Raw genomic sequence first — 20,471 nt, forward strand, 5'->3', positions numbered from 1 at the left:
AGTTTGGTTTCCTGTCCCAGTTCATAGACCTGTTACAGCACAAGCTCAGGAGAGCAGGGAGGCAACCTTTTGAAAGTCAGGTCACACATGTTTACCTTGTAAGAAAGTTCATCGTGTTTTGTACCTTGCCATTAGTGGTATTTTATTTTTCTCAAAAGTACTTTTCTCTATGTGTCTTGTTGCTGACTTTCCCACTACTAGTTCCTATGGAGACAGTCTATGTGTTTGAGAGGATATTTAAATAAGGCAAAGTGGACAAATATTGTTTTACTGCTTGCCCAAATGTCATGCTGACCTCATTCCTTGACCATGCTCAGGGCACTTCCTCCACCTTATGCCAAAGGAACTGACATCAGATGAGCTACTCTACATGTCCTCAAAACATAATTAAGTTTATTCATGTTTTAATGGGTGTGATCATGTGTTTCACATTTCTGTGAGGGGCCTGACCAAAATCCTCATTATATAAGCTCATTATTGACATATTCTTATAGCTATTTAGCCTCTTTGAATTTCACATTTCAGAGGTGAATTTAATTGATGGGAGTACATTTGTAATAGTGTATCATAAAGAACATTACAAGGTTGGCTCCATATTCCAGGAAAGTGACATTTAAAAAAAAATGTTTCCTGCATATAAACAACATCTAACTAATAATATGAAGAGTTAATTCATATCAATGCATATAACATATTATGCAATTCATTTCAGAAGCTGTATGGTTAGGTTTTTTTTTTTAACTGTTGGATTTACTTTTATAAGAACAAATGTACTGTATATTATTGGAAATACTCTAATTACTACTACTAATACTGCTAATATACATACAGCACTGTACTGATACACATAAGAGATAGTCCCTGCTCCATGGAGATTAAAATATGGTCAAGATAAACATAATTGACGAAAAAAAGTCTAGTGGGAATGCATTTATTATAGAGAAGGGTGTTAAACTTTAAAAGCAGCCAACATTTTTATTTTGAATATGGCCAGACAGGAAGGCTACTTCAGTAATTTATAGGCCAGAAGGTGAAGCCCACCCTGCCACCATTAACATGGCGGTAGGCGGGCATTCGACCCCTCGCGGGAGGCCAATGAGGGCAGGCTAGTGTAGAAAGGGGAGGGGGTGCATGGGTTTTTCCCGGCACGAGGCTGTGATTTTTTTAAACTGCCAGGAGTGGCCTCAGATTGGCTAAATTTGCCTCTAAGGTTTATATGTAATGGGGGGGGGGGGGGTGCCTAGGGGTGGTGGCGTCTCTTTTCCCGCCTGGTGCCACAAGGCAGTGCGGTTATCTCGGTGACCCAGTGGCTGTGACGGCAGTGTTTTTGAATTTTCTCCCTCCCTCCCTCCCTCCCTCCCCTTTTTATGGTTTAGTGATTGTTACGTATAGAAGTGGGAGTTATGTGTGTCACAGTTGTGGGGTAAACCTGAGCCTAAGTTTGTTGGGTTTTTTTCAACAATAATGATTTGTACCTGGGAGACTTGTGGGGGGCTGCTACACAAGGTGGCTTCGTGCAGTGTGGTCGCTGTGCAGGCTGTGGGATTTTCTGCTGGGATTTTTCTGCTGGGACTTGGCAGGGAGAGCTGGTAAGTGGCAGTGGGAGACGCTGGTTGCGTTGGCCGTTTGGGGAGGGGGAGGAGTAGAAGCAATATGTCACTGGGATGTGGTGGCATAAATGCTATGAGGAGGTGGGAAGGGGGTCATAATGTTGTTTGTTGAGGCTTGGGTTAGGATTTGTTAATAGATAGTGGCCTTGTTGAATTCCCATTTGGTGCCCTGTGTGTTTTGTGGGTTAGAGGGTGAGGGAGAATGTCCTATGTCCCACCTTGCCCATGTTAATGGCACAGCAAGGTGGAAAGCGTGGATGCTGAAGGGCACAGATAAAAACAACTTGGTCTGATGAATGACGTTCCCAAAGAAGACTGTAGGTGTAACAGGGGTAAAAAGTAAACAAATTAATTACCTACAGGCTGCCCCGAGGAAAATAGGCATACCTGGGAACTCTCCGGATTTGGCCTGGAGACTCTGAAATTCTAAAAGTATTACCGGGTCTCCGGGCCAATACCGGAAATCTCCGGGTGCTGCAGCAAAACCAATCTGCTTGGACCCGGAAAGAAGAAAGGAACGTCACTAGCCTTGCACGGCTGAAAAAGGAGGAACTCGACAGTGATTTCTACCATCTCCGGAGCTTTTTAACTCTTATCGTCGCTTCCTCGTGACACCACCTGCTCCTGCACAGCCTGTTTCCTGTATCCAGCCACTTGCCCGCCCCATCCTGTTTGCCTTGGCCAATCGACATTGTGATTTCTTGCCCGTGCAGCAAACGAGGAGTAAGAAACAGGCAGCATCCACTTCCGCAGCACAAGAGGAGAAGGAAGAGGCGGCTGCTGCTGTTCCAGGAACCCAAGTTAGAGTCTGCTGTTGCTAGTGTGTTTTAAAAGGGGTGGAGAGAATGAATGAATGAGCAGGTCTGTGAGAGTGAGTGAGGGTGTATTTGTGTAGGAAGAGATCTGAGAGTGTATGTAGGTGAGTAGGAGAGAGCCGAGTGCAAGTGAGCATGGGTGTGAAAATGAGTGGGCACGTGTGTATGGAAGAAGGAGAGACGTGAGTGAGTGAGTGAGTGAGTGTGTGTGTGTGTGTGTGTGTGTGTTGGGAGAATAGCAGAAGTAAAGGTGTAAATGGACGTGAGAATGTGAGAATGAGCAGTGAAAGTATGTGTGAACATGTAAGAGTGTTATGAGAGCAAATTTGTGAGCATCCAGTCCCACTGTGCAGTTCCCCCCCACCCCCCCCCGCTAATCCATGGTAATCTCAGGGTATGAAAATAGGCTGGTTGCGGGTGGCTGTTCATTGCCTTGGCAGCCAGAGAGAGAGTCAGTGCTGGCAGTCAGCAAGCAGCAAGAGGCTTCTTAATGCGTCTGTCTGTCGCTGAAGAGGTCAAGGGCTGGCCGAGGAAGGTGACAAGGAACTGTTTCTATAGCTCCCGTTATTGCAGAGAGGGGCCCGCCTGCAGTAAGAGAGCAGTAAGTGACATTTTTGCTGGTTACGCGCATGGCCGGGCCCTTATGTGCAGGACTGGTTGCGCTGCAGTGATGTCAGCGGGCACCATGCACCCGGAAGTGGGATCAGGTAGCAGCCAGTGGAAGAGAATTTGGGGGGGGGGGGTAATTGAAGCGTGGGGAGCCCCTGGGAAGGCTGCCACTACAGAGAAAAAGCCAGGAAAATAAAAAATAAAGCATTGAAGGGCATTTTTAAAGCGGCCCATCTGCAACAAGGGCCAATGAAACTTTGGTTCCACGATGGAAAGGGATGGGGTGGGGGGGCCCACATAAAAGCAGTGAGACCTGCCATCACAGTTTGTGCTATCTGATTCTGCAAGTGCCTGTGATATCTACAAAAAGAAAAGTGGAAGAACACTAGGGGGTCGATTTTAAGACCCACGAGCGGTTCCCAGCACGTGCACATGGACGACCGATTTTATAATATACGCACATCGCCACGTGCATGTTATAAAATACAATGTCCACGCACGCACGCGCACCGGATTTTAACATCTGTGCACGCATGCGCAGGCGGCTCGCGGCTCGCGCGCAGGGGGGGGGGGGGGGGAGATGAATTTTGAAATTACGCACAGCGATGCAATCAGCCTTTTTTCCATTTCCCTCCCAGTCCGCTCCAATTAAGGAGCGGACTGGGAGGGAACTTCCCTACCCCCTTACCTAATCTTCCTCCCCTTTTCCCTCACCACCACGACCCCTAACCCCTACCGATCTACCCCAAATGTTTTTATTTCAATACTTACTGCTCCTCTGGAGCAGAAGTATCTTCCACATGCCAGCTGGCTGCCGGCATGCGCTTCTCCGGGACAGCATCTAATGGCACTGTCTCGGACCGCCCCTCCCCGCACCCCCTCCCCCCCCGGCCCGCCCCTTTTGAGAGGCCCGGCACTTCGGTGCGTAAATGGGGGTTACGCGCATGGCCGGGCCCTTCTGAAAACGCGTGCAGCGCAGGCAAGGCCCTGGCCACGTGCATAGCCTCAGAAATTTACAAGCGCGGGCCTTTTAAAATTTGGATGTAGGGGAGTAACAGAGCTCACTCCCAAGGAAGAATTGGGGCATTTTAATGATTTTCTTTAATTTTTAAAGGATCCAAAGGCTGTCCTATATTCAGAGAGTGACAGTGGGGAATTTAAAGGAATTCATTTGTGAAGAATGGGATATGAGAGCCTGGGACTATTTTAAGGAGAATGTAAAGTAATGGGGAATGCTAAGTAATGGGAGGGAATGAGAAGTAATGATACAAGTTTTATGTGAAAAGAAGGGTGAGCATTTATTATGGAACATAATGATTAGCTAAAAGTCACCTAATTATCAGTATATTGCTGATTCCTTTTTGCCTAACTGCAGTGTGTTATATGAATGTTCCAGTTCTTACTCCCTCTTATATAGATATGTAAATTCTTGAGATAATTATTAATAAATCATTGTACTAAGTGGTTTTAGCATCACCAGTTTTTTGTATACTATTTTAATTGTGCGAGATCGATCCCAGAAAAACATAAGTGCCCGGAAAGGAGGCAGTTAGGAGTAGATGGAGAGGGACTGTGGCACCATGTATAGTCAGAATGGCTAGAGAGGCTCTGGCTGAATATTCAGGAACTTTATTAAGTAACAACTACAACAAAAACCTACTCTGCATATCTTTGCAGCTTACAAACAAAGAAGCAATGTAACAACTTACAGTCTCTTGTCCTGGGAGTTTCCTAAGATTCCTCCTCTTCCCTCCTGGGCCTAGCTAGATATCACCTTCCCAGGGGCCTCCTCCCAGACAAGGATTCCCTGTGTGTCTGAGACTTAAGGGAGACTGGGCCAGATCTTTGGCTGCAGTCTCTTTAGGCATTCTGGGGTTTTCTTGTCTATACCCTTTCTCAGGGATATTGAGAGGACCAGAAGCATATCAGTGTAGCTGATGCAAACAGACAGAAAAAAATAAATTTGTCAGAGAAAAGGGACACTGAAAAAAAATAACATAAAATCCCTTAACAGAGATGGTACATCTTTAATAGAAAAAGAGGTCTTATGAAGAGAAGGTAAGCAAAAATAGAAATTTGTGTGAAAATATATTTAAACTTAATCAGCAGAACCATGCAGAAATATAGAAATTTGCTGTAACTAAATACTTGACTGGAAAAATCGAATTGGATCTGATTGGTATTAAATTTGGGTGTTGTACAGTGGAAATGGTCAGATAGAAGCTGGGTTTAAGAACCCAAATCTGCAAGAAGTGACATGCCCTTATGCTCAAACAAAGGCGCTGTGCTTTAACCCTGGCAGAGTGAACTACTATTATAAAGAACAAGGTTTTATTTGGAAGTAAATCCCCCCAAATACTTTGGAAGATAAACTAAATTGAGGAAAATTTCCTAATTAAATAAAACCTTCTATTCTAGAATTGTTATCAGTGAAGGGGCTGAAAGAAACACTTAGAAGCGAGAGAGGGAGTGGAGTAGAGAGAGAGAGAGAGAGTCTCTGGGGTGGCACACATACTAGTAGTAGTCATCAAATTACACCCAATAATTAAAACTAATAAGGATTAAAAAATCTCCTGCTTTCCAGCCAGGTTTCCTGCACTGGGGGGGGGGGGGGGGGGCGAGCTGTGTGCGGCGTGCACCCGCAGGAAAAGTTGTATACAAGTGTACATGTGCAGCTTAGAGCTGCATACGAGCGTGAGCACAGAACTTTTCCTGAGCTTGCGTGCAGCTTAGAGGGAACATTAGAGGTGGTTTTCAGCAGCACTGTTGTTCTGGGGGAGAGCCAGAGAACACGTGATAGCTTCCCAAGTTGGTGGTGCATAGCACACTCCTTTTTAAAGTTGGTGGTGCCTGTGCACTATGGACGCTCTGCCCATGATCCTACTGCACTTACTTTTCTCCCCTACCTCAAGGGAAAAGGTGTTCTTTTTGTGTGATTTCCATTGGAGGAAAAGTGAAGGAGAGATACCATTCGATTTGGCCCCAGGAAAATCTCTTTCTTCTGTTCTGCCAGTGGGGGTTATAATAAGAAAAAGAAGAAAAGACAGATAATGAAGAGCTGCAGATTGAATACATTTGTAAGTAAGAGAAGCTTGAATTGTATGCAGAAGTGGATGGGGAGCCAATATAGTGACTTGAGAATAAGGTTTACAGGTCATAGCGATGTAAAAGGAAGAAAAGTAAAATATTCAAATGTATAATAGATTGCAGACGAGAAGGATAATTCTCTGAGGGACCCACGAACAGCCAAGTTGTAGTAGTCTAAATAGGAGATGATAAGAGAGTGGTCAAGTGTTTTAGTAGCATACTTAGAAAGGAAGAGACTGATTTGAGTCTTACTTAGAAACAAAAGACATACTTTAGCAGTGTTTTGGATGTGTGTAGAGCTGGAGAGAGAGGCATCAAAGATGACCCTAAGGCTATGGACACAGGGAACTAATAGGATAAGAATGCCATCCACAGAGACAGAAAAAGAGGGAAGAAGAAAAGTGAGTTTGGAGGAAAGGCAAGAAGATGGTGTAACATCCTGTTAGGGATGTCAGACATATAGGCTGAAGGGCACTTAGGGATGACAAAGCCATAGCAGAGAGACTAAATGAATTCTTTACTTTGGTCTTCACAGAGCAAGATGTAAAAGAGATACCCATGCCAGAAATGATGATCAAAGGTGATGAGTCAGCAGAGCTAAAACAAATCTCAGAATACCTGGAAGATGTAATAGGGCAAATTGACAAACTAAAGAGCAGCAAATAACCTGGACCAGATGGTATACATCCCAGAATGCTGAAAGAACTGAAATATGAAATTTGCAAACTATCAGTAACATCGTCTATAGTATCTAAAGCTGGAGGGTTGCCAATGTAACACTAATTTTTAAAAAGGGATCAAGGGTTGATCCAGGAAACTACAGATCAGTATGTCTAACATCTGTGCCAGCAAAATGGTAGAAACTATTAAAATGAACAAAATTGTTCAACATAAAGATAGGCATAGTTTAGTGGGACAAAGTCAACATGGATTTAGCCATGGGAAGCATTGCTTCACCAATCTGCTACATATATTTTAGGGCCTAAGTAAACATGTGGATAAAGTGAGCCAGTTGATATAGTATATTTGGATTTCCATAAAGCTTTTGACAAAGTCCTTCATGAGAGACTTCTTAAGAAATTAAAAAGTCATAGAATGGGGGCAGTGTCCTATTGTGGATTGGGAACGGGAACTGGATAAAACATTGAAAATCGAGAATAGGACTAAACAGCAAATTATCTAAATAGAGAAAGGCGAATAGTGGAGTGCCCCAAGGATCTATTCTGGGACCACTGCTTTTTAATATATCTATAAATGACCTGAAAAGGGAACGAGTGAGGTGATCACATTTGCCAATGTCACAAAATCATTCAAAGTTGTTAAATCACAAGAGCACTGTGAGAAATTGCAAGAAGACCTTGCAAAACTGGGAGATTTGGCATGTAAATAGCAAATGAAATTTAACGTGGACAAGTGCAAAGTGATGTTCTTAAGGAAGACTAACCCAATTTATAGCTACACAATGCAAGGTTCCACATTAGAAGTCACCATTCAGGAAAAGGATCTAGACGTCATCCTTAATAATACGCTGAAATCTTCTGCTCAGTGTGCAGTAGCAGCCAAGAAAACAAATAGAATGTTAGGAATTATTAGGAAAGAAATGGAGAATAAATCAGAGAATATCATAATGCCTCTTCTATCACTCCATGGTACAACCTCATCTTGAGTATTGTGTGCAGTTGTGGTCACCACATCTCAAAAAAGATATAGCAGAATTGGAAAAGATACAGAGAAGGGCAATCAAAATGATAAAGGGGATGGAAAGCGTCCCCTGTGAAGAAAGGCTAAAGAGATTAGGTCTCTTCAGCTTGGAGAAGAGTCGGCTAAGGGGAAAAATGATAGAGGTCTATAAAATAATGAGTGGAGTAGAACAAATAAACATTAATCGGTTGTGTACTCTTTCAAAGAGTACAAAGACTAGGAACACACAATGAAGTTACTAGGTAATACTTTTAAAATTTATAAGAGAAAATATATTTTTACTCAACACATAATTAAGCTCCTGAATTTGTTGCCAGAGGATAAGCCAGTGGGATAAGCAGCTTGCAATCTATCTACCTCTTGGGATCTTGACAAGTACTTGTGACCTGGAAACAGCATACTGGGCTTGATGGATATTTGGTCTGACCCAGTATTGTAAGTCTTATGTTCTTATTTAGGACTGGATTCTTAGGGGCGGATTTTAAAAGGCGCGCGAATAGCCTACTTTTGTTTGCGCTCCAGGCGCAAACAAAAGTACGCTGGATTTTAGTAGATACGCGCGGAGCCGCGTGTATCTGCTAAAAACCTGGATCGGCGCGCGCAAGGCTATCGATTTTGTATAGCCGGCGCGCGCCGAGCCGCGCAGCCTACCCCCGTTCCCTCCAAGGCCGCTCCGAAATCGGAGTGGCCTTGGAGGGAATCCTCTAACGCCCTCCCCTCACCTTCCCCTCCCTTCCTCTACCTAACCCACCCCCCCGGCCCTGTCTACACCCCCTCCTTACCTTTCTCCGTGGATTTATGCCTCCCGGAGGGAGAAGTAAATCCCCGCGCGCGAGCGGGCCTCCTGCGCGCCGGGCCGCGTCCTGGGGGCGGGTACGGAGGGTGTGGCCATGCCCCCGGACTGCCCCGGGCCGTAGCCACGCCCCCGTACCCGCCCCCAAAACGCTGCCGACACGCCCCCGACACGCCCCCTCGGAGAACCCCGGGACTTACGCGAGTCCCGGGGCTCTGCGCGCGCCGGGAGGCCTATGTAAAATAGGCTTCCCGGCGCGCAGGGCCCTGCTCGCGTAAATCCGCCCGGTTTTGGGCGGATTTACGCGAGCAGGGCTCTGAAAATCCGCCCCTTAGTGAAATGTTTGGTACAGAAAAGTAGATGTAGGAGTTATCCTAATGATCTCATCACCATTAGATGGCAATTAGATATTCTAAAAATACAACAAGATCATAAGCCAGTAACCTATATCAGGAACCTCATTGACAGCTCTTCAGCATGATATCTGGAGATTTATTTGGCAGTGGACTTTTTGACTCCCCTGTTTTGGACATATAGGAATGACATGTGAGCACACTTATAACTTTTGTGGTTGAAAATAATTTTTGGAACAGTAGATCTCCAAACCACATTTGTCTTATTACTACTACTATTACTACTCAACATTACCAAAGCTATAGCAGACAAAATAAACCCTACCATCATGAAGGCAATAAAAAAAACCCAAAGCATCAAAATCAATGGTACAACGACAGCATAAGAACAGCCAAACGCGAACTCAGAAAAAAAGAGAGATCCTGGCGCAAAAACAAAACTGCACCACTACTTAATGCATACCGAACCCATCTAGCAAACTACAAAAAACGTATTCATAATGCAAAGAAAGACTTCTATTCAAGCAAAATAAATAAATACCACCACAACCGCAAAATGCTATTCAACATTGAACAAAACCTCACCAAACCATCAATTGAACCAAGAATACCATCCAGCACAAACAAAAGCAACGAATTTGCGGATTATTTCACTGAAAAAATAAAAAAACTAATAAACACCACCAACAGCACCAACACACATGCCCAAACCCCAAATGTGTCTTTAAAAAAGACTGCAACTTGGCCTAACTTTGACCTCGCCTCCTCGATAGAAATCCAAAAAATCATTAAAAAATGAATCCAGCAAACCATCCCATTGACAGTATTCCCATACAAACAATTAAACTGATCGAAAACCCAATAACCAAAATAATAACAGACATAGTTAATCTTTCCCTCACTGAAGGAAAATACCCCGAATGTTTAAAATCAGCAATCATTAAACCATTACTAAAAAAGAGCAACCTAGACCCAGAGAACATTCAAAACTACCGGCCTATATCCAATTTACCTTTTATTGCTAAAATCGTAGAAAAAATCATTCACTCCCAACTCACTGACTACCTTGAAATGAACAACATACTTCACCCTGCTCAATATAGATTCAGGAAAAACCTAAGCACGGAATCACTACTCCTCTCACTAACTGACACAGTACTCAGAGGGTTCGACAAAGCTATCTACTAATCCTCCTAGATCTCTCGGCCGCTTTTGATACAGTCAACCATTCCATCCTCCTCAACAGACTATCTGAAATAGGAATCACGGGTACCCTACAATGGTTTTCATCCTATCTATCCCACAAAATTTCCAAATAATCTTCAACAACACCCTTTTGAAGAAAGTAAACCTCAACACAGGAGTTCTGCAAGAATCGGCCTTATCAGCAACACTCTTCAGCATATACCTTCTCCCAATTTGTCACACCCTAGAACGACTTGGTCTGACTTATTTCCTATATGCTGACGATATACAAATATTGGTCCCTATTCAGAATACCCTAGAAGAAACATACAATAAAACTACCAACTATCTTACAGAAATCAAACAGCATGTAACCGAACTAAAACTCATAAAACATAGACAAAACTCATAAAACATAGACAAAACCGAAATAATCATTCTAGACAAAAAAAACATCAACTCCCCCATGCAACCACTCATAATGGAAAACCCCAAAACTTTAATATCTTCTGTCAATCATGTGCGAAACCTAGGAATCACCATAGACAATGAACTATCTTTCAAAATCCACATAACCAACAAGATTAAGGAAGGATATCACAAATTACTTACATTCAGACATCTTAAGCCCTTCCTTACACAGGATGATTTCAGAACAGCCCTGCAACTACTCATCTTTTCCAACCTAGACTACTGCAATGCCCTTCTTCTTGGTCTCCCTCTCGCAACCATCCGCCCGCTCCAAATCCTACAGAATACAGCCACCAGAATTCAAACAGGAACAAAAAAACATGAGCACATTACCCCAACACTCATCTCACTACACTGGCTCCCAATAAAATATCGGATAGAATTCAAAATGCTAACAATTCTGCATAAAATGATCACAGGACATCAAGCCAACTGGCTAAGCAAATACATAGAAATCCATGCTCCAAAACGGAACCTGCGCTCAAAGAATAAAGGCCTCCTCAAAATACCCCATGCCAGAATCACCCAATTGAACACAACCCGTGAGAGAGCCATCTCCATCGCCAGCTCCACACTATGGAACTCACTACCAACCAAAATAAGAACCTGGCTTTTCACCAGAGCCTACTCAAATTCACTCAATCAACCACACGACCAAACACCTACACAACCCAACACCATGAAGATTCCTCCATCTCTCGATCAACAAAAATGCACCATGAAGAACTCTCCATCTCCCATCTCCCAACTAACAATAACAAGGTCCACCTTTTGAATCTCTAAGGCACTGTGAAACTAACCTCATATCGTAATTCTAGCAACCTATTATGTATTTCGTTGAACCCTGAAACCCTGTTGTTACAGACCTAACTGTATCATCCACCCAAGTGATATACCCTCCCTTCCACCTTTATTATCAACCCCTTTCTATGCCTTTATTAGAACACACTGTAAGGGATAATTAACCCACAAATCCCAAGACAATAAGCTACGATGATGTTTATATAATCTTTGTTTTTCACGATTACTATAAACCGTTCTGATGGCGAAACCGAATGACGGTATACAAAACACCTTAAATAAAATAAATGTATTTAAATACTGGTGGAAAAACCCATGAAAATTGACAGGCAAAAAAAGATACATGTATACACTTACTGCCCTGATCCAGAGCTGAAGCAAGGTAATTTGTCATCTATGGCCAAGTAACTGCATTCTCACCCATTACACAATGCATTATACCACAAGCTAGGCTCTTCTGTTAATTTTTTGTTTTTAACTTAAACATAACATTATTATTCTTTATAATTTATAATAGATACACTTGTGATCCTGGTCCCAAAAATGGGACCCATATGTGTGTATGGATGTTATCCTTAACCTCTAATAGAATCTATAGGGGTTAAAAAAGGAGTGTGTGCCTTTAAGTCTGAGATCCACAAACTACGGCCTATGGGCTGGATCCTGCCAGTGAGGTCACAGTTTCGGGCCTAGACCGCGGCGCCAGTGTCATGCTCAGGAATAGGCACTGGCTCCTGCTTTGGGCCTCGGCATATATCCTAAGTGAGGCCCCAGCTTCGGGTCTAGATCTTGCTTGATGCATTAGTTTAAAATTAAATAAACGAATAAGGTTCGTTTCATTCTGGGGGCCCCGATTTGCTTTGGCCTCCCCCCCCCCCCCCCCCCCCCCCCACAAAAGAAACAAATTAAGCTTTATTCGTTGCATTTTGCACTTTCATTTTAAACGACTGCACATCCCTAATAAACATTCCCCCAGTTTCTGCCCCTTCACCCTTCTCCGGCAGCCTCTTCTTCTTCCCAAGCATCTGCCCCACTTCTCTTCCCCACCATTTGTCCCATTTCTCTCCCCCTTTGCAGCATCTAAAACTCTAAAACCTATTTTTCCTTTTCTCCAGCATATGTCCCCTGCCTGCCCACCCCCTCCCCTTCACCAATACCTGTCCGTTGATTCTCCCCCCTTTTGCAGATAGGGGTTTGGGGAGGATTGGATGCTATGGCCTGCCACTTTTTAAAAATTATTTTGGGATGTGGAAGAAGCATGGGCGATCCAGAGTTGCTGGCCTCCAGATGTTTGGGGGATTTTGCTGTTTGTTTTACTTAATTGGCTATACTCAGCATACAGCTGGTTAGGTTTAAAATTATCTATTTAAACCTCTATGGATAACTTTAGTCAATTACATTCAATGACACACCTAACGTTATATGGATATCTTGAAAATAGGTACTAGGTAAATTAAACATTACCTAGTAATATTTATTGTATACGGAAGTATAGCTTAGATCATTATATACCAATTTTTGTTATCCATTTGCTAATAAAAGAAAATATTTCAATATAAAATGGTTTATGGTACCTGTGAGTAATAAACACAATTGTATGGGTGTTAGAAAAGCAAAAGATCTGACTTTACTCTGGCAAGCTCTTTTACTGATCATTAACCTTTCACTCAGCTTCATTCTTGACCACTCTTAGCAAACAAGTAGGCACTTAAGCAAGCAAAATTCCCTTTAATGCTGCATATTGAAAAATCAGCAGTAAAAGATTATGTTTGAGATATTATTTCTAACATTTCTTGAAGGATCATTATTGTTTCTGTCTCCTAAATATCCAAGCCATCAGCGTTCTGGCTGGAAGTAAAACGAGTCTGACTAGTCTTCCAGCACGTTGAGTTAGGTCATTCCGGCCTCCCCGCGTCTTGGTTATAAAGTGTGCAGGTTTTACTTGGCTTGGAGATTTGTTTCTTATCTCAGCGGTGCTGCATTTTATTAATGTGAGCCTGAAACAGAGATTTTACAGAAGAAACACAATGTACAAAGAGCCTAACTTCACACTGAGTATTCAGAATAATTTAGAACAGGTATGAGATAAAGTGATAATTGTTCCCTACTGCATATTTTGTAATTTCTTAATCACTTTGTAATAACAAAGTATAAGTACAAAGCTCCAGTTTCATTCAGGCATAAGATTTACAGAGACCTCCTCCTCTTCTTGCTTCCTTAGCATCAGTTTTACAGAACATCCTATCTGGCAGTAGTGCAGTTCATGTCTGAGAAAGGGACAAGATCACAAAACATGCAATATGCTGTCCGTAGGGGATGTAGGGACAAGATGTAGACTTTTATGAAAACTGTAAAGGATCTTAAAAGCAGCATGTTAAAGCCTTGTCGCTGACCAACTTCTTATAAATTACTGATTAGTATGAGTGCAGTAGAATTGTGAATGCTTATCTTTTATTAATTTATTGTTTATTTAAAAAATTTTGTATACCGTCATTCGAAATACATCACAACGGTTCACAAATAATATATAAAACACAGAATATGTATTAGAATTTTACAGCACACATTCAATACACAGTTTCTTCAATCTCAAAACAAAAAAATAAAACACAACCAGAAATTAAAAATAGTCCTTAGCTCTCAAAGGTTGTTATCCTTTCTCAAAGTTGTCTGAGTACGTTTTTTCAAACAGCCAGGTCTTTAAGGCTTTTTAAAAAATTTGTAAACTCTGTTTCGAGTCTCAATTCAGCAGGCATTGTATTCCAAACACTGGGACCTGCAATGGAGATAATCCTCTCACGAACTAACGTGAGAGGGCTGTATTTACTGAAGGGATTTGGAGAAGGCCTTTGTTGGCTGATCGTAATGTCCTATGTGGGGTATGTAGGCGAATTGAAAAGTTCAGCCAATCTGTTTCTTGCCCATAGATAGCCTTATGTAGAGTACAACATTTTATAAAGTATTCTTTGGGCTATTGGAAGCCAATTTAAGTTCATCAAAACGGGTGTGATATGATCACGTTTCTTGCAGTTTGTTAGTACGCTCGCCGCAGAGTTCTGGAGAACTTGTAAAGGACGTAAAGATGTTTGTGGGAGGCCAAAGAGGAGAGAATTACAGTAATAAGTTGTAAGGGCCCTGCCCAAAAGTTAACCTGTTTTTTCAATGTTATATGTAAGGGTTCTGCCCATTTGTTCCTTTTTAACTGTAAACCGATGCGATGTGTAAACGGTCATCGGTATAAAAGAAACTTTAAATAAATAAATAAATAAATAAATAAATAAATAAATAATCTAGTGATGAGAAGATCAGAGCTTGTAACACTGATCGAAAGTCATTGATGTCGAACAGGGGTTTTAGTCTTCTGAGAACTAACAGTTTGTAGTAACCTTCCCTTAATTTATTTGTAATATGCTTTTTAAAATTTAGCTGACAATCGATAGTTACCCCTAAGTCTCTAACTGAGTCAGAGAGAATGAGATTAACGTTATTTGTAAGGGTGAGGGTATTATTGGTGATATTTTTTGGTTTCCTGTCAAGCAGAATAATTTCTGTTTTTTCCATATTTAGCACCAATTTCATGTGGCTTAATAATTGTTTAATAGCAGATAAATAAATGGAAATTAGTTTGAATGTTTGTTCTATTGTGTCTGACACAGGGACCAGTAACTGGATGTCATCAGCATAGATGTAAAACTTGAGGCCTAAGCCAGCTAGGAGATGACACATTGGAAGCAGATATATATTGAATAAGGTAGTGGACAATGCCGAACCTTGAGGTACACCAGTTTTCAGTTCAACTTTGTCAGATACAATGTTACCTATCTTGACTTGAAATGATCTTTCTTGGAGAAAAGTGGTGAACCAGCTGATAGTATTGCTGGATAATCCAATTTCTAGCAATCTTGTTAGTAAAATATCGTGGTTCACCATGTCGAAAGCGGCCGAGAAATCAAGTAGTACTAATATATATTTTTGGCCAGTATCAAAACCTTTTAACACGGTATCAGTCAAAGAAATCAGTAGAGTTTCGGTATTCAAATGTTGACGGAAGCTGAATTGATTTGGGTACAGTATATGGTTGGTTTCTAGGTGTTCCACCAATTGTTTTGTGGACAATTTTCTCAATTATTTTGGAAAGAATGGATAAATTTGATATTGGTCTGTAGCTACTCAGAAGATCTGGGTTAAGATTGGGCTTTGTTTAGGATAGGTCTAATAATGGCAGATTTCAAAACTTCTGGAAAAGAAGCTTCTATTAAGGAAAGGTTTACAATCTTAGCAATTGTTGGGGCTAACAGGTGTGCAGTTGGTTTTAGGGCTGTCGTATTGATAGTCTAGGGGATGATTTGCTGGATTTAGCTTTCTAATTATGCTTTCGATTTCCAGTGAGGAAACCTCTTCAAAAGAGGACCACTCTGGTATCTCTTTCTTTATCATTTTTATTTCTTGCATCATGGTGGTTGGGATTGTGTTGACAAGATTGTCGACTTTGTTTTTGAAAAACAGGGCTACTTAATTACATTTGGTTTCGGTCAGTTGCATTGATTCATTATTAGAGGATTTTGTTAAGTTTTTTACCAAGGCGAATAGAGTTCTAGGGTTATAACTAAAACAATGGATCTTATGTTTAAAGTAATCCTTTTTTGTTTTGTTAATTAGATTTTTATATTTATTTAATTGGGATCTATATATTCCCAAAGTTTGTGAGTTTTTGTTTTTTCTCCACAATTTTTCGAATTTGCAAAGTTGTGTTTTTGCTTTTATTATATTGCTATTATACCATGGTTGGGATATTTTGTCATTTTTTAAGACTCTTGTTTTTAATGGATTAATTTGTTCGACAATATTGTCAGTCATACTAATCCATGAATTAGTCGCAGTGTGACAATCAGTTAACTTTAAATTTACCAAGTTCTTTTCTAATTCTGAAGTTAAGTTTTCGGTATTATATTTGGGGCAATAGACAATCATTTTATCTAGTTGTTTCTTGGTGCATTTTTCTTTGCCTTGTAATTTGCAGGAAATTAAATAGTGATCAGACCATGGTACTGGTACTTGTGAAGTTTTGTGGGATTCGAAATTATTTAAGTTTACTAGCACTAAATCCAAAGTATGGCCTGATCTATGGGTAGGTCCTTGAATTAATTGATTGTATCCTAAGCTAAGAAGAGATTCAATGAAGGTGAAGCAGGTGGAGCATAAGAGTTCCTCATCAGTGTGTATGTTAAAGTCTCCTAAAACTATTGAGGGCTTATCAGGATTTAATGATGTTGATAATAGCTCAATTAATGGAAAGATGCTATGATCCAGTAGTCCAGGTGGACAGTATGCCAAACATATTTGAAGGGACCTAGACTCAAATAAACTAATCTCATATGGTTCCTCAATATTGGTTGGAACTAATTTTAAGTTCAGTTCCTTTTTTGCTATGAACAAGAGACTGCCACCTTTGCGTTTCGTTCTAGGGAGTGAGAAGGTAGTATAAATTTCATTTGAAAATTGATTAACAATTACTGAGTCATGTGGTTTCAGCCAGGTCTCGGTAATGGCTATGAAATCTGGTTTTTTTTTCCAGGTAATAGGTCTGATACAATGGCAGTTTTTTTTAGTTATATCTTGGATATTAATTCGAAAGAAGGTGAGGAAAAACAGGTTATTACATTTAGAGTTATCCATAGTTGATATTGGAATTAAGCAGCGGTTCTTTTTATCTCTGTGGTTCATTCTTGTAGATTTGATTACAATCTTACTGTTAGTTGCTCGTCCGAGTTTATAAACTCCTTTATAGATGCAGGTCGGAATTCTGTCCTCCATCGAGGTTAGAGTCCTTAAGAAATCGAAATCTGTTGAAAGAAAAGGAATATAAAGTTATTAAGCGAAGGGTGCATGAAGGGGCGCACAAAGGGGCATGCCCCTTTGTCGCGCAGCTTTGGCACGCGACGCCCAGCATGCAACGCCAGAGACCCAGCGTCAGTGCTTATGGCCTCTTCGGCACCCTTGTGATGTCATTGGTGGGCGGATCCAGCAGCCGAAGGGGGAACAGCACGACGCAAGTCCCAGGTCTTTGCACAGGTGATGTTAAAGCCAGGAAAAGCCTCAGTTGTTAGTAAAGGGAGCGGCAGAGATCAGCCAGGTAGTCACAAGTGCTGAAATGAGCAGCTGAGACCCAGCGTCAGTGCTTATGGCCCCTTTAGCACCCTTGTGATGTCATTGGTGGGCGGATCCAGCAGCCGAAGGGGGAACAGCACGACGCAAGTCCCAGGTCTTTGCAGAGGTGATGTTAAAGCCAGGAAAAGCCTCAGTTGTTAGTAGAGGCAGTGGCAGAGATCAGCCAGGTAGTCACAAGTGATGAAATGAGCAGCTGAGACCCAGCATCAATGCTTTTGGCACTGACGCTCAGAAAAGCAAAAAAAAAAAAGAAATTTAGCCCGTGGACTTATCACTTTACAGCACTGAGTATTGGAGTCATTCATTTCATGCCATACCAGCAGATTTGCTTTCAGTTTGTACTAAATAGTGTCGCATATAACATGTTTTGACTTCCAAGCAGGCAGTATAGTACATTAGTTAAAGCGGTAGCACTTGCAAATAGGATTTTGTGAGGGCAATTTTCTAAAAGTCATAACCCACGTAAATGACTAATTACCTTGGTAAAAAGATTACACTTGGAACCCGACAGAATGTGGTTCGGTAGAACGCGGTGTCACAATGTGGTAACTGATTGGACCCCAATGTTGGCGTCCTGCTTTTCCCGTGCAAACTTTGTGTTTTACACCTTCTGGACTTTCAATTTCATCCCTGAACTTCAGTGGTTTTCACGTGCATGTAATCTAGGTCCTATATAAACCTGTGCCAGTGAAAGCAAACAAAAACCTAATTGCACACCTTTAGTTCCTGTCTGAAGAATGAATTTTAAAGCAATTTCACCAGCTTGGTCACCCAACATTAATGGAAGGTTTTTATACAACAGGATACATGGCTATCATAATACTGTTGCTGGTACGACTTGGCCCATAAAAATCTTTAAATTTGATAAATACTTATAACTTATTTCGTTGAAATTGTCTAATTCGGGAAAAATGAATGCACATCTCTATGCCACAATGCACCTTCTTTTGCCAGGCTTCTTGTGGAGGTATTCCAGGGGCAAGAACAGGGCTGAGGGATGCAACAACCTTTTTTTTTTTTTTTTTTTTTTTTTTAATTCCACTTTTCGGCATTTCAAAGTGGATTACATTCAGATACTGTAGGTATTTCCCTATCCCCAGAGGGCTTACAATCTAACAGCTTGATTTTAAAAGTGTTGCTCGTGGAAAAATGCCCACATACATGTGTATGTGGGTTGTGCGTGAACAATGCGGATTTTTAAAAGCCGCAAAACACACGTATATGTGCCTGTGCGCATGTGAGGACTAAGATTAGATTAGAAAAGGGGCAGGGCCAAGACTTACACACATAACTCTGAATTATAAAAATGAAATCTGCAGCTTGCATACGTTAGATATGTGGAATTTTACTGCTGTTCCTGATGAGGAGCAAGTCTGTAGATCTTGTTTAGGGTTTAGAGGATAGGGTGAAGCATTTTGATCAACTGGGCAGCGTGCAGGATGAAGAACCAGAGTGGTCCAAAAGACCTCACTATTAACTTGACAAACTGGTAGACTAGTTGGAAAATTGGGAATGTGCCTTGTGTGAGCCTATTTTAAAATTCGCTGACATATGCTCGTAAACGTTGGAGATGTCAATTCTTGGGCTGAGGTGGAGTTAGCGCAACCTCCAGGGAGGAGCCCTGCAGGTTCCCACCCTCGTCAGGTGGAGTCAGATGAGGCACAGGCCCAATTGAAGCTTTGCCTATACCAGCCCGTATTCCCTTTGGGTTCAGCCTTTGGGTGCTGGGACCAGTTGGGGGCCTCTGCTGATGGTCGAAAGTTCTGTTGAAGTTACTGGGTAGTACAGGTGAATCTGGATACAGGCGGCATTCGAGGATGTCCAGGAGGCAGGCAGTGGTCAGTGGTTGGTGGAATTCTAGGATGTCCAGAAGTCAGGCCAAGGTCAATACCAGGAATCCATCCATAGGGAAAAGTGGGATGGTGAGAGACAGGACAGGTGGGTGAGGAACAACACAGGAGACAAGGCACACTGAAGAACTGAAAAACTGGAGAGACAACTACTGGGAATGATGGACAAGACAAGGACCACTGGAATGGGAGACGAATACTGAAAAATTAAGATTCTGAAACTGAAGACACAGGAACTAGAGACAAAGATTCAGAAGCTGAAGATATGGATACAGGAACAAGGAGGCAATACATGCTACTGAAGCAGTAGGGAGACTTTCACAGAGGCATCAGTGGAACATCTGCAGGAGCCTTTTATAGGCCAGAAGAGTGACATCATCCAGTGGCATCCTTGGCCCTTTCCCACCATGGGCCCTTTTAAGTTTAGCAAGGTTGGATGCGCACGCCCCTTAGGAAAGGGACTGGAGGATGTCGGTGGCGTCCTGCTGCAAGAGCTGTCAGCAAAATCCTGACACATTGCAAGGATTCCAGGAAGCCAGACGCATCGAGGAACAGAGGGCAAGACCTGCCCCATGGGGTGTGGCAGTTCGCAGGAGACCACAACAGTAAAAGCCAACATGGTCCTATTGAAGACACATGCATGCTAGCTGTGCTCGAATAACCTCTTAAAATTAGGATAATACTTATGCATGGTTGGTGCATTTTAAAACATAAGTATGTAAGTGCATGCACAATTAAAAATTCCAATGTATCCTTGCTTGCATGCATTTATGCTCGTTTTAAAATTTATGTCTAAGTTTGTACCTGAGGCAATGGAGAGTAGTAAATCACCTGGACCGGATGGTATACACCCCAGAGTTCTGAAGGAACTAAAAAATGAAATTTCAGACCTATTAGTAAAAATTTGTAACCTATCATTAAAATCATCCATTGTACCTGAAGACTGGAGGATAGCAAATGTAACCCCAATATTTAAAAAGGGCTCCAGGGGCGATCCGGGAAACTACAGACCGGTTAGCCTGACTTCA

The sequence above is a fragment of the Rhinatrema bivittatum genome, chromosome 1 (assembly GCF_901001135.1).
Source record: "Rhinatrema bivittatum chromosome 1, aRhiBiv1.1, whole genome shotgun sequence".
Lineage (NCBI taxonomy): Eukaryota > Metazoa > Chordata > Amphibia > Gymnophiona > Rhinatrematidae > Rhinatrema > Rhinatrema bivittatum.